Genomic DNA, 12,189 nt, shown 5'->3' on the forward strand with positions numbered 1-12,189 from the left:
AAGGTCTAGGAGCTTATTGGTTAGTTTTGAAGTGATGATGGCATCGAATACCAAGCTGTAGTTGATGAACAGCATCCTGATGTATGCATCTTTGCTGTCCAGATGTTCCAGGGTTGAGTGAAGAGGCAGCGAGATTGCATCTGTCTTAGACTGTGGCCATCAAACTTTACAACTCCTCCCTCGAAGTGTCAGACACCCTGAGCTAATAGGCTGGTCCTGGACTAATTTCCACTTGGCATAATTTATTTATTATTACTTAATTATTCATGGTTTTATATTGCTATATTTCTACGCTATTCTTGGTTGGTGCGACTGTAATGAAACCCAGTTTCCCTCGGGATCAATAAAGTATGTCTGTCTGTCTGTCTGTCTGTCTGACTTGTTGCTCCAGTAGGCAAATTGGAGTGGATCTAATTCACTTCTCAGGCAGGAGTTGATGTGTTTCATCACCAACCTCTCAAAGCACTTCATCACTGTGGATGTAAGTGCTACTGGATGACACCACGCTCTTCTTGGGCACCGGTATAATTGAAGCCTACTTGAAGCAAGTGAGTACCTCAGACTGTCAAAGCAAGAGGTTAAAGATCTCAGTGAACTCTCCAACCAGTTGATCAGCATAGGTCTTTAGTACTCAGCCAGGTACCCCGTCTGTGCCGGATACTCTTCATGGGTTCACCCTCCTGAAGGATGCTCACAAGTTGGCTTCAGGGACTGGAATCATAGGATCATTGGGGCTGTGGGAGTCTGTGATGGTTCCTCCATGTTTTGACAAACATAGTGAGCATAGAAGGCATTGAGCTCATCTGGAAGTGAAGAAATTATGTCCCCTATGTCGCTTGAATTAACTTTATAAGAGGTGATAGTATTCAAGCCCTGCCACAAATGTCAAGCATCTATCATTGATTCACGTTTAGTCTGGAATTACCTCTTTAGCTGAGAGATGGCTTTCCAGAAATCATGCTGAACCTCTTGTAACTTTCTTGCTCACCAGACTTGAATGCTTCTCATCTGGCCCTCAGCAGACTGCAGATCTCACAGTTCTTCCAGCTTTTGACTGGGGAAGACTCTCAATGACTTTGTGGAACATGCTTGTCTGCAACTCATTTAATGAAGTCTGTTACAACCATGGTGTATTCACTCAGGTTCACAGATGAGTCCTTGAACACGGCCCAGTCCACCGACTCAAAGCACTCCTGTGGCTGCTTCTCTGCCTCTCGCAACCTCCTGCTTGTTGTCCTAATCTCTGGGGTTTTGCTCTTTCGCCTCTGCCTGTGTGCTGGCAGAAGGACAGCCAAGTGATCAGATCTACTGAAATGCAGTCTGGGCATGGTAGGGTAGGTGTTCCTTATCGTCACAGATTCTATGCTGAATATACAACCAACCACACCAGATTCTGGGGCTTAGACTCTCCAGCTCTCCAGAATATGGATAGTTAGCACAGTCCCTTCAAGGATTCAGGACCGTCTCGCTAATTGGCAGCCATGCTTTGGCAGCAGGATTTCAATAGTTAAGGATTATAAAAGGGGGTTTGGTGCTCAATCATCAGCTCTACTTGGATTCTCATTGAGTGTCTAGTTTAGTATTCTGTATTGGTTTTAGTCTCGCATCATGTCTCGATTCAGGTCTTGGGCCCAACCATCCTCACCTAGGTCTCTCATCACAGTATGAATGAGCCAGACGTGGACTCTGTGGATATCAGAGTCTCTTGTCCGCTGCGACCAGAGATGGTGAGAGGACTTTGATTCAGGGCCTGGAGATACACGATCTCCAGGTCGCTGTGTGCCAACTACCATAAGGGGAAGCCTGAGTCACTCGGGTGAGGCTGTTGGTCGCTCTGTGGAGCCAGTATATCCTCCAACCCCAGAGAGATTCGATGGTGACCTGGGGTCTTTCTGCAGCTTCCTCATTCAATGCTCACTGGTGTTGAACTCCAGCCATCCCGGATCCAATCAGAGCATGGAGGGGTGGCCTTCATTATCTCTCTCCGGACCAGGAAAGCCCCGGCCTGGGCCACTGCTCATTGGGAATGCAGGTTGGAGATTTGCTTGGATTCAGAGGAATTCGTGGCTGACACGAGGAAAATGCTTCATCATCCTACTGGAGCAAGCCGAACCTGATGAGGGTGCGTTAGGGCAGACGGTCAGTGGCCAACTACACCATCGAGTTTTGGACTTTGGCCCAGGAGAGTGGCTGGAAAAGGATGTCTTGGTCACTCTATACTGCCATGGACTCTGAGACAAACTAAAGGATGCCCTCACCTTGGGAGAGCCGGAAGAGGACTTAGAGGTTCCAATCGAGCAGTCCATCCGCCTCGATAATCAGCTGGTGGAGCGAAGGTGGAACTATTTCAAGAGGTCGAAGAGGCCTAGCCCAAGCCCAGCCTCAACGCATCGCAGTTCCACTCCCCGACCTTGGACAATGGCCAGCCCATCTCCTGCTCAGGATCCTGTCGAGCCCATGGAAATCGCCCTACAAGACTCTCCACTGATGAGAGGTTCCGGCATCAGTGGCTGCTAGTGCTGCAGGGAAGCAGGTAACCTGCAGGCTGAATGTCCGAAGCTGCAGCCATTGGCAGAACTGTCCAGTGTCGGGAGGACTGTGATGGTAACAGCCATCACTCCGGAGGACTGTGATGGTAACAGCCATCACTCCGGAGGACTGTGATGGTAACAGCCATCACCCCGGAGGACTGTGATGGTAACAGCCATCACTCCGGAGGACTGTGATGGTAACAGCCATCACCCCGGAGGACTGTGATGGTAACAGCCATCACCCCGGAGGACTGTGATGGTAACAGCCATCACCCCGGAGGACTGTGATGGTAACAGCCATCACTCCGGAGGACTGTGATGGTAACAGCCATCACTCCGGAGGACTGTGATGGTAACAGCCATCACCCCGGAGGACTGTGATGGTAACAGCCATCACTCCGGAGGACTGTGATGGTAACAGCCATCACTCCGGAGGACTGTGATGGTAACAGCCATCACCCCGGAGGACTGTGATGGTACAGCCATCACTCCGGAAGACTGTGATGGTAACAGCCATCACCCCGGAGGACTGTGATGGTAACAGCCATCACCCCGGAGGACTGTGATGGTAACAGCCATCACCCCGGAAGACTGTGATGGTACAGCCATCACTCCGGAAGACTGTGATGGTAACAGCCATCACTCCGGAGGACTGTGATGGTAACAGCCATCACCCCGGAGGACTGTGATGGTAACAGCCATCACTCCGGAGGACTGTGATGGTACAGCCATTACTCCCAGCTCCATGGATTCTGGTCTTACACCAAAGACGGAAATCTCCTGGAGTGTGAACTGAAGAGAGGTGCCTTTTGTGGGCTCTGGGACAGCCGGTGATCTCCTGGACTGGAGGACTGCCTGTTGGCTAAACATATCATTGCAGGAGTTGAGCCAGTCCATGCCCACACCTGTTCTGGATGGCTGTCCGCTAGGTCCGGGCAGATCTGGAAGCAGACGTTGGATTTGCGGATGAAGATTGAAGATCATGTGATGGACATTAGTTTCTGTGTCACTGATTCGCCTCTCATAACCCTGATCTCGGGAAACCTTGGGAGTCCCAGCATAACCCTCCTGTGAACTGGAAGGAAGGGAAGATCATTGCTTGGTCCGGTCATTGCAAGGGGGTATGTTTTCGACCCCCAGGCTCTCTCGAGACTAATGAGGGGGCAAACTTCAGTTTGGGATAACCTGAAGCCTTCTGGAGAGCCAGTTCCACCTTCAAGGACAGACAGGCTGGCTCTGGCCAACAGGACTGTGCTGGAACTAGAGAGAGGGTGTCTCTAGTTCAGGAGCAAACCAAGGAGGTGCCCAAGCAATCTGGAACTCTAGCTGCTAAGCCAAAGGGATCCAGCCACCAGGTCTCAACTGAATTAAAGACTCCTAGACGCAGACTCTTGGCACCTCGTTGCCATTGCCAGAGGATATGGATGAGGATTAGGAATCTGATTTGGTTTCTGTTTCAATGAAAGACTCTAGTGAACCTATGGACAGGATTCTGAGGCCTGTTGAGTCACTCCCGCCACCTAAAGAGCCTCGAAGAAAGGTTTGGAGTTAATTACAACAACCAAAGCAGTCAAAATCCCTTCCATCTACAAGGATTTGGAAGAGATCTTCAGCAAGGGGAAGGCCTCGACTCTTCCACTGCACCGACCCTACGACTGTGCTATAGACCTACTATCTGGTACTTATCTTCTATGGGGTTGATTATATGCACTTTCAGTCCCACAGAGAGAAGTGCTATGGAGGAGTACATAAAGGAGGCTCTTGCAAAGGGATTCATTCAACCCTCCACCACACCAGCCAGTGTGGGTTTCTTCTTCGTACAGAAAAAGGACCGGAGCCTGCGGCCATGCATTGATTACAGAGGATTGAATTGCACAATGGCCAAGAATCATTACCTCCTTCTGCTCATGAATACCGCCTTTGAGTTTCTTCAAGGGGCAAGAGTAATCTCGGAGCTAGACCTGCAGGGTATGTACAATCTGACTGCGCACAAGAGGGCAGTGAGTGGAAAGCAACATTCGACACACCGACAGAGACTGAAAGTACCCGGACTTGCCCTTCAGCTCAGTGAAGTCTCCAGCAGTTCTCCAGACCATTATAAAGGATGTGCTCCAGGATGCTCTCCATAACTTTGCCTTCCTCTACTTGGATGATATCCTAATCTTCTTGGAATCCGCGGAGGAGCACACTGCTCACTTCGGGGATATTTTAAAGAAGCTTTTAGACCATGGACTTTATATCAAAAGCTGGAGAAGTCTGAATTTCATGTGGCCACCATTTAATTTTTGGGTTTTATAATCTCTAATGGCAATCTCAAGGTGGAGTCTACTAAGAGCCAGGCAGTCAGATATTGGCCACAACCAGTGATTCCTGGGATTAGGCAACTTTAACCAGAAATTCATAAGAAACCCCAGCTCAGTGACGGCTCTGCTGACAGCTCTAGTTAAGAAATCTTTTGCAGATCTCAAATATCAGTTCATGATGTGGAGATGGACGACTCAGATGTTGGTAGGGGTGCAGTGTTGGCTCAACGGACACGGTTGGATAGCAGATTGCACTCATGGGCATTTTTCTTCAGATGGCTATCCCCGGCAGAGGTGAACTATAGGAATAGCTGCTCACGGTCAAGTTGGCTTTGGAAGACTGACATCACTGGCTTGAGGGGGGCCAAGAACTCTTTTATTGCTTGGAGAGACCACAAGAACCCGGCTCATCTTCAGGAGGCCAAGACATTGAATTTCAGGCAGGCCAGGTGGTCTCTTTTCTTTAGCTGCTTTAATTTCATCCAGAGCTATCGACTGGGCCAAAAAAAACCCCCAGAAACCAGATGCCTTGTCCCAATTTGTTTGATGAACCTGAATAAGAGGAGCAGCCTATCACTATTTTGCCCCAAGCCAAGGAGAGAGTGCCAGTTCACTGGGGAATCAACACTCTTGTTTGCAAAGCCCAGGCACAAGGGGAGATCCCTAAGAACTGTCCTTTGGGTTGGCTGTTCGTCCCAAGTCCTGTCCAGTCTCAGGTTCTTCAATGGCGACATTCATCAGGAATGACCGCTCACCCAGGGATTGCCAGGGCCCCTGAGTTCATCAATTGAAGGGACTGGTGGCATGGAACGGCGAGAGAGGTCCGACCATACAGGAATGTGAGATGTGCGACAGGACCAAGGAACCCCATACCCCACTTCAAGGCCTCCTTCACCCCCTGCCTGTTTTGGACAGACCATGGGTGCACATCTCCATGGACTTTGTCATGGATCTTCCTCCTTCCAAGGAGAAGCCCATTACCATGGTAATTGTTGATTGTTTTCGAAGACCTGCAGGTGCACTGCCTTTGAAAGAATACCATTTGCGGTGGAGTTAGCTGAAATTGTTCTGCACCAGGTCTTCAGAATCCACAGTTTTCGAGTATGTTCAGATCGTAGTCCCCAATTGATAACACGATTTTGGAGGGAATTCTGTAAGTTGATTGCGGCAACAGTGAGTCTTTCCTCTAGGTTTCACCTGCAGTTTCAATGGCCAGACGGAGCAGGCGAACCAAGATTTGGCATGAACCCAAAGATGCCTGGCCTCAGAAAGACCAAATGAGTGGTGTGACCAACAACTGATGTGGGCAGAGATTGCCCACAGCACTTTACAGCATTCAGCGCACAGGATGTCTCTGTTTGGGTCTTCTCTGCCACTCTTCCCTCAGAAGGAGACCGAGGTTGTGGGTCCTGCAGCCGAAGAACTTTTCTGATGCTGCAAGGGAGATGTTGTTGGCCTCTACCCAGAAGGCTGAAGTATAGTCTAACTACAAGAGAAGACAGCATCACCTTTGCAGCCTAGGCAACATGTCTGGCTCTCAGCTCAGGATTTGCCTCCCCAGGTGGAGTCTAGGAAACTGGAGCTCAAGTTCATTGGACCCTTCAAGGTTTTCAAATAAAGTAAATCTTACACCTTGCAGCTCCCCAAGGTCCTCTAGATCAACCCCACTTTCCATATCTCCAAATTAAAACCTGGTACCTCCCGTCCTTTAGCCCCATCACCATCAGTCCTGTGGCCACCCAGGTTTGTCAATGGGGAAAAGGTCTTCACCATTCAAAGAAATTTGCATTCACTGGGTGTTTGTCAGTTCCTCATGGACTGGGGAAGATTTGGGCCCAAGGAACGGTGCTGGATTCCTGAAAAGGACATCCTGGATCCGGCTCTCATCCATGACTACCATCACTGTCTATCTGAGCAGACAGGTTTGTAAGGGGTGGGGCTTTATGATACGAACCCAACCACACCAGAGCACCTGAATGGAAGTTCAGTGATTAATCATCAGCTCTACTTGGATTATTGTCTAGCATCTAGTTTAGTGTTCTGTTCTCATTTCGGTCTCGCGTCGTGTCTCAATTCCAGCCTCAGATACTTCAGTACTCCAGTACCTGGGTCCAACCATCCTCGCCTGGGTCTCTCAATACAGATGGTAAATGGGCATAGTTTTCTTCAAACAAGCCTGGTTGAAATCTCCGACTATGATCTGAAATGTGTCAGGATGGGCTGTTTCTTGTATGGAGTCGGCATCATGCAGTATCTCAAGTGCTAGATTATAGTCGGCCTCTGGTGGTATGTACACTGTGGTCAGGATTATGAAGGAGGACAGGCTTGGTGAATGGAACAGATGGCATTTGATCGTTAGATGTTTAATGTCAGGGGAACATGATTCTGACAAAACCGTCAATAAATGATGGTGAAATGGCATAAAGTAGTAATAAGAATTGAAAAAAATGCATAATAAAAAAACACAAGTATTTAGGACAAAACTGAAGATATATTAAGTGGGTTGCTCAGGAAATAGGCGGTCCTCCAGAAGTGCATGGGATATTACAAATGCAAATCTGTAAACCTCAGTAGTTGAAAAATTTTATAAATTCTCACAATAGAGATATGTGGAAAGCTAAAAATAAATCCAGTTAAGAAGCTGAGCAGTTTAAAAGAAAGAAGAAAAGAGTAATGTTGAAACTAATGAGCTTTTAATAGAATTAATACATTTTAATAGTATTTATTAGTTTTAAAACAGAATTAGCAATTTCAGGAAGTACCAGCTGCCTGCTTGAACACAATGGTATCACCTTGCTCGTGAAATGTTGCTCTGTTTCAAGGACCAAAGAGGCTGCTAGTCTAATTGTCATTCGTCCGTCATCTATTGTCATGACTCTGACTTCACAAGGCAGCCTTAAGAGAGTCGCACCTCAGTGCAAGGAGGAGCTTTCCAGCTACTGAGGAGTGTTGACAACAGCTGGATGAATTCTCCACCGATGGGTTGGGGAGAGGAAAGGGGTGGGTGGGTATGTTTTGGCAGACATAATTAAGGGGGCAGAGAAACCTACACTGGCTCTTGAGGCTGGAGAAGAATAGTGAGTGAAGGAAGCATCTCTTCTTGTCCAGGGACACTTCCTTTAGAATATTGCAGTGTAATCCCTGTTTATTCTTAAATGCTGTTCTGAATGCCTAGTCGGGAAAGGCTGCAAATACGGTCTCCAGCTCTGAGTGGTAAAGCCATATTAACCAAAACGCATAGATTCCACACCATAAAGGCAAAGGTTTTCCTTTGCTTTAGCTAAGCAGCTGTGATTTAAGACAAACTCTGTATCAGCAGAAAATGCCTGCAGAGCTTTGTGGCTATGTTTCTGAAAGTGAGCTGACCTCGACTTTGATATTGAGCGCAACTGCGCCACGTGTGTGAGCTTGTGCTTGAGGTATGGTGAACTTGAGTGAGGACTACCTTGTGTGAGGCTTGTCTGCATAGGTATTACTCCTGTGGGATACGTTGACAAGAGGGTACTCTCTGTAAAGCAGGGGTGGATAATGTATTTAAGTAACACACACAAAATGCTGGTGGAACACAGCAGGCCAGGCAGCATCTGTAAGGAGAAGCACTGTCGACGTTTCAGGCCGAGACCCTTCATCAGGACTAACTGAAGGGAAAGATAGTAAGAGATTTGAAAGTAGGAGGGGGAGGGGGAAATGCGAAATGATAGGAGAAGACTGGAGGGGGTGAGATGAAGCTGAGAGCCGGAAAGGTGATTGGCAAAAGGGATACAGAGCTGCAGAAGGGAAAGGATCATGGGATGGGAGGCCTTGGGAGAAAGAAAGGGGGAGGGGAGCACCAGAGGGAGATGGAGAACAGGCAGAGTGATGGGCAGAAAGAGAGAAAAAAAAGGAGGGGGGAAAACTAAATATATCAGGGATGGGGTAAGAAGGGGAGGAGGGGCATTAACGGAAGTTAGAGAAGTCAGTGTTCATGCCGTCAGGTTGGAGGCTACCCAGCCGGTATATAAGGTGTTGTTCCTCCAACCTGAGTGTGGATTCATCTTGACAGTAGAGGAGGCCATGGATAGACATATCAGAATGGGAATGGGACGTAGAATTAAAATGAGTGGCCACTGGGAGATCCTGCTTTCTCTGGTGAACAGGGCCCCAGACAGTCCTTCCAGGTGAGGCGACACTTCACCTGTGAGTCGGCTGGTGTGGTATACTGTGTCCGGTGCTCCCGGTGTGGCCTTTTATATATTGGTGAGACCCAACGCAGACTGGGAGACCGTTTCGTGGAACACCTATGCTCGGTCTGCCAGAAAAAGCAGGATCTCCCAGTGGCCACACATTTTAATTCCACGTCCCATTCCCATTCTGATATGTCTATCCATGGCCTCCTCTACTGTCAAGATGAAGCCACACTCAGGTTGGAGGAACAACACCTTATATACTGGCTGGGTAGCCTCCAACCTGATGGCATGAACATTGACTTCTCTAACTTCTGTTAATGTCTCTCCTCTCCTTCTTACCCCATCCCTGATATAGTTAGTTTTTTTCTTTCTCTCTCTGCCCATCACTCTGCCTGTTCTCCATCTCTCTCTGGTGCTCCCCCCTCCCCCTTTCTTTCTCCCTAGGCTTCCTGTCCCATGATCCTTTCCCTTCTCCAGCTCTGTATCACTTTCGCCAATCACCTTTCCAGCTCTTAGCTTCATCCCACCCCCTCCGGTCTTCTCCTATCATTTTGCATTTCCCCCTCCCCCTCCTACTTTCAAATCTCTTACTATCTTTCCTTTCAGTTAGTCCTGACGAAGGGTCTCGGCCCGAAACGTCGACAGTGCTTCTTCCTATAGATGCTGCCTGGCCTGCTGTGTTTCACCAGCATTTTGTGTGTGTGTTGCTTGAATTTCCAGCATCTGCAGATTTCCTAATGTATTTAAGTACTAGTTCTTTCCTTTTCTCCTTTTTGTTTTGCTAATTTCTTATCTGATGAACATGGAAGTACTCCTTTGCTTGCAGAAATATTCTAGTATTCCAATCACTAACTTCTGAGGGCTCGCCAACTGGGATCAGTAATAATAAATCTGATTCTGATCATTCAGAAGACTGTTTCCAGCTGTACAGGTGGTCAGTTCTGTCGATAGTCCCTTGAAAGTTGCAGAGAAATACCCCATTTTATAATGCAAAGATCATGTTGTGATACTTGTTTGAATCACCTTAATGTTGCTTGTTGTAATTTGATTACTTTGTTATTTCTCACTCTTGGACCAGTGATTAGGTGTTGCCATTTCAAGAGAATATCATCCTGTTTGATATTTAGGGTATCATTCTGATAAAAACATTTACATGGGAAAAGTTCTGTGGTTTTCCAACATTTTGAAATGTTGCTGAATGTACTTCAGTCCAACAATGATTCTGTCCTAAATATTTACTAACAGATGAATCCCTATTATTGAGTCATGGGTATTGCTTGCGTTGATCTTAAGTCTTATGGACAGTCAGATCATAAATTTCAGAGAAAAAGATAAATAGATTCAAACACTCATCATTGTACTTAATGCCTGAGTATGCCTCGCCCAGATCAACTACCACACACAATTTAAAAACAGGTTTAAGTGACATTAGAAATGCCTTTATTCACAAGGCTATTGGGAAACTTATGAATGTTATTACTACTAACAATTCTTTATAGATAGATAGATAGGTACTTTATTCATCCCCATGGGGAAATTCAACATTTTTTCCAATGTCCCATACACTTATTGTAGCAAAACTAATTACATACAATACTTAACTCAGTAAAAATATGATATGCATCTAAAATCACCCTCTCAAAAAGCATTAATAATAGCTTTTAAAAAGTTCTTAAGTAGTTTACTTAAATACATTGAGTCCTAACCCCGGCACTTTAACATATCTTACTCCTGGCGGTTGAATTGTAAAGCCGAATGGCATTGGGGAGTATTGATCTCTTCATCCTGTCTGAGGAGCATTGCATCGATAGCAACCTGTCGCTGAAACTGCTTCTCTGTCTCTGGATGGTGCTATGTAGAGGATGTTCAGGGTTTTCCATGATTGACCGTAGCCTACTCAGCGCCCTTCGCTCAGCTACCGATGTTAAACTCTCCAGTACTTTGCCCACGACAGAGCCCGGCTTCCTTACCAGCTTATTAAGATGTGAGGCGTCCCTCTTCTTAATGTTGCCTCCCCAACACGCCACCACAAAGAAGAGGGCGCTCTCCACAACTGACCTATAGAACATCTTCAGCATCTCACTACAAACATTGAATGATGCCAACCTTCTAAGGAAGTACAGTCGACTCTGTGCCTTCCTGCACAAGGCATCTGTGTTGGCAGTCCAGTCTAGCTTCTCGTCTAACTGTACTCCCAGATACTTGTAGGTCTTAACCTGCTCCACACATTCTCCATTAATGATCACTGGCTCCATATGAGGCCTAGATCTCCTAAAGTCCACCACCATCTCCTTGGTCTTGGTGATATTGAGACGCAGGTAGTTTGAGTTGCACCATATCACAAAGTCCTGTATCAGTTTCCTATACTCTTCCTCCTGTCCATTAGCACCAATTCTAACAGCACAGTCAATTGGGTGGCCAACCTTATCAACTCTGGACAGTGTGTGGTTTTAATTTTTAACAAGTCAGTTTGTTGCCCAAAATCACCAGGAAGTGGCGGCAGTTGCATGATATAATGGAAAAAGTAAATAAAATAAATACAGAAGCAGTCATCTGGGCTAGTTATCTTGTCAGAGAAGGAGGTAGGAGAGCTTTTTAACTCATTGGTAGGATGGGGAAGAGAAGCCTGGACAAAAGGTACCTTCTCTTGGTACCACAAAGAAAAAAATAAAAGGAATTTCTCATTAATCTTTAATAGTTCTTTCTCCTTTTCCCACTGACTAGGCTGAAAAGGTCCAACACTTCATCATGCTGGCTTTTGTTAGAACAGAGACTGTGCCCAGGTGATACTGTAGGAGATGAACATCCATGTATCAAGTTTACGGTCAATTATTGATGAGCTCTTTTCTCCCTCCACTACAAGTTGAAATCAGAGCTCAGGGGAAGTGAGTGGCTCGTCAGTCGTTATTTCTTGAGGCAGTGTGAACCACCCACATATTTGTTTTTGCTTTGTGTGTAGTTTTAAGTTGCTTCTCGTTATACTTATTGTTTAAATGTTGTAAGATGACACCCTGTGTCCTTTCATTCTGACTGACAGGTGTAGAGTCTTTGCAAATAACTAGATACCCAAAAGTAATCTACAGAAAGGCTTTTGAGCAGTTACAATCAGGAAATGACCATTCTCTGAACCCAGACACCTGTCATTTTGCATAATCCTCACTGCGGATCTATTGCTGACTAAAAGAATGA

Source organism: Hemitrygon akajei, chromosome 4 (genome assembly GCF_048418815.1).
Source record: "Hemitrygon akajei chromosome 4, sHemAka1.3, whole genome shotgun sequence".
In the NCBI taxonomy this organism is placed as follows: domain Eukaryota; kingdom Metazoa; phylum Chordata; class Chondrichthyes; order Myliobatiformes; family Dasyatidae; genus Hemitrygon; species Hemitrygon akajei.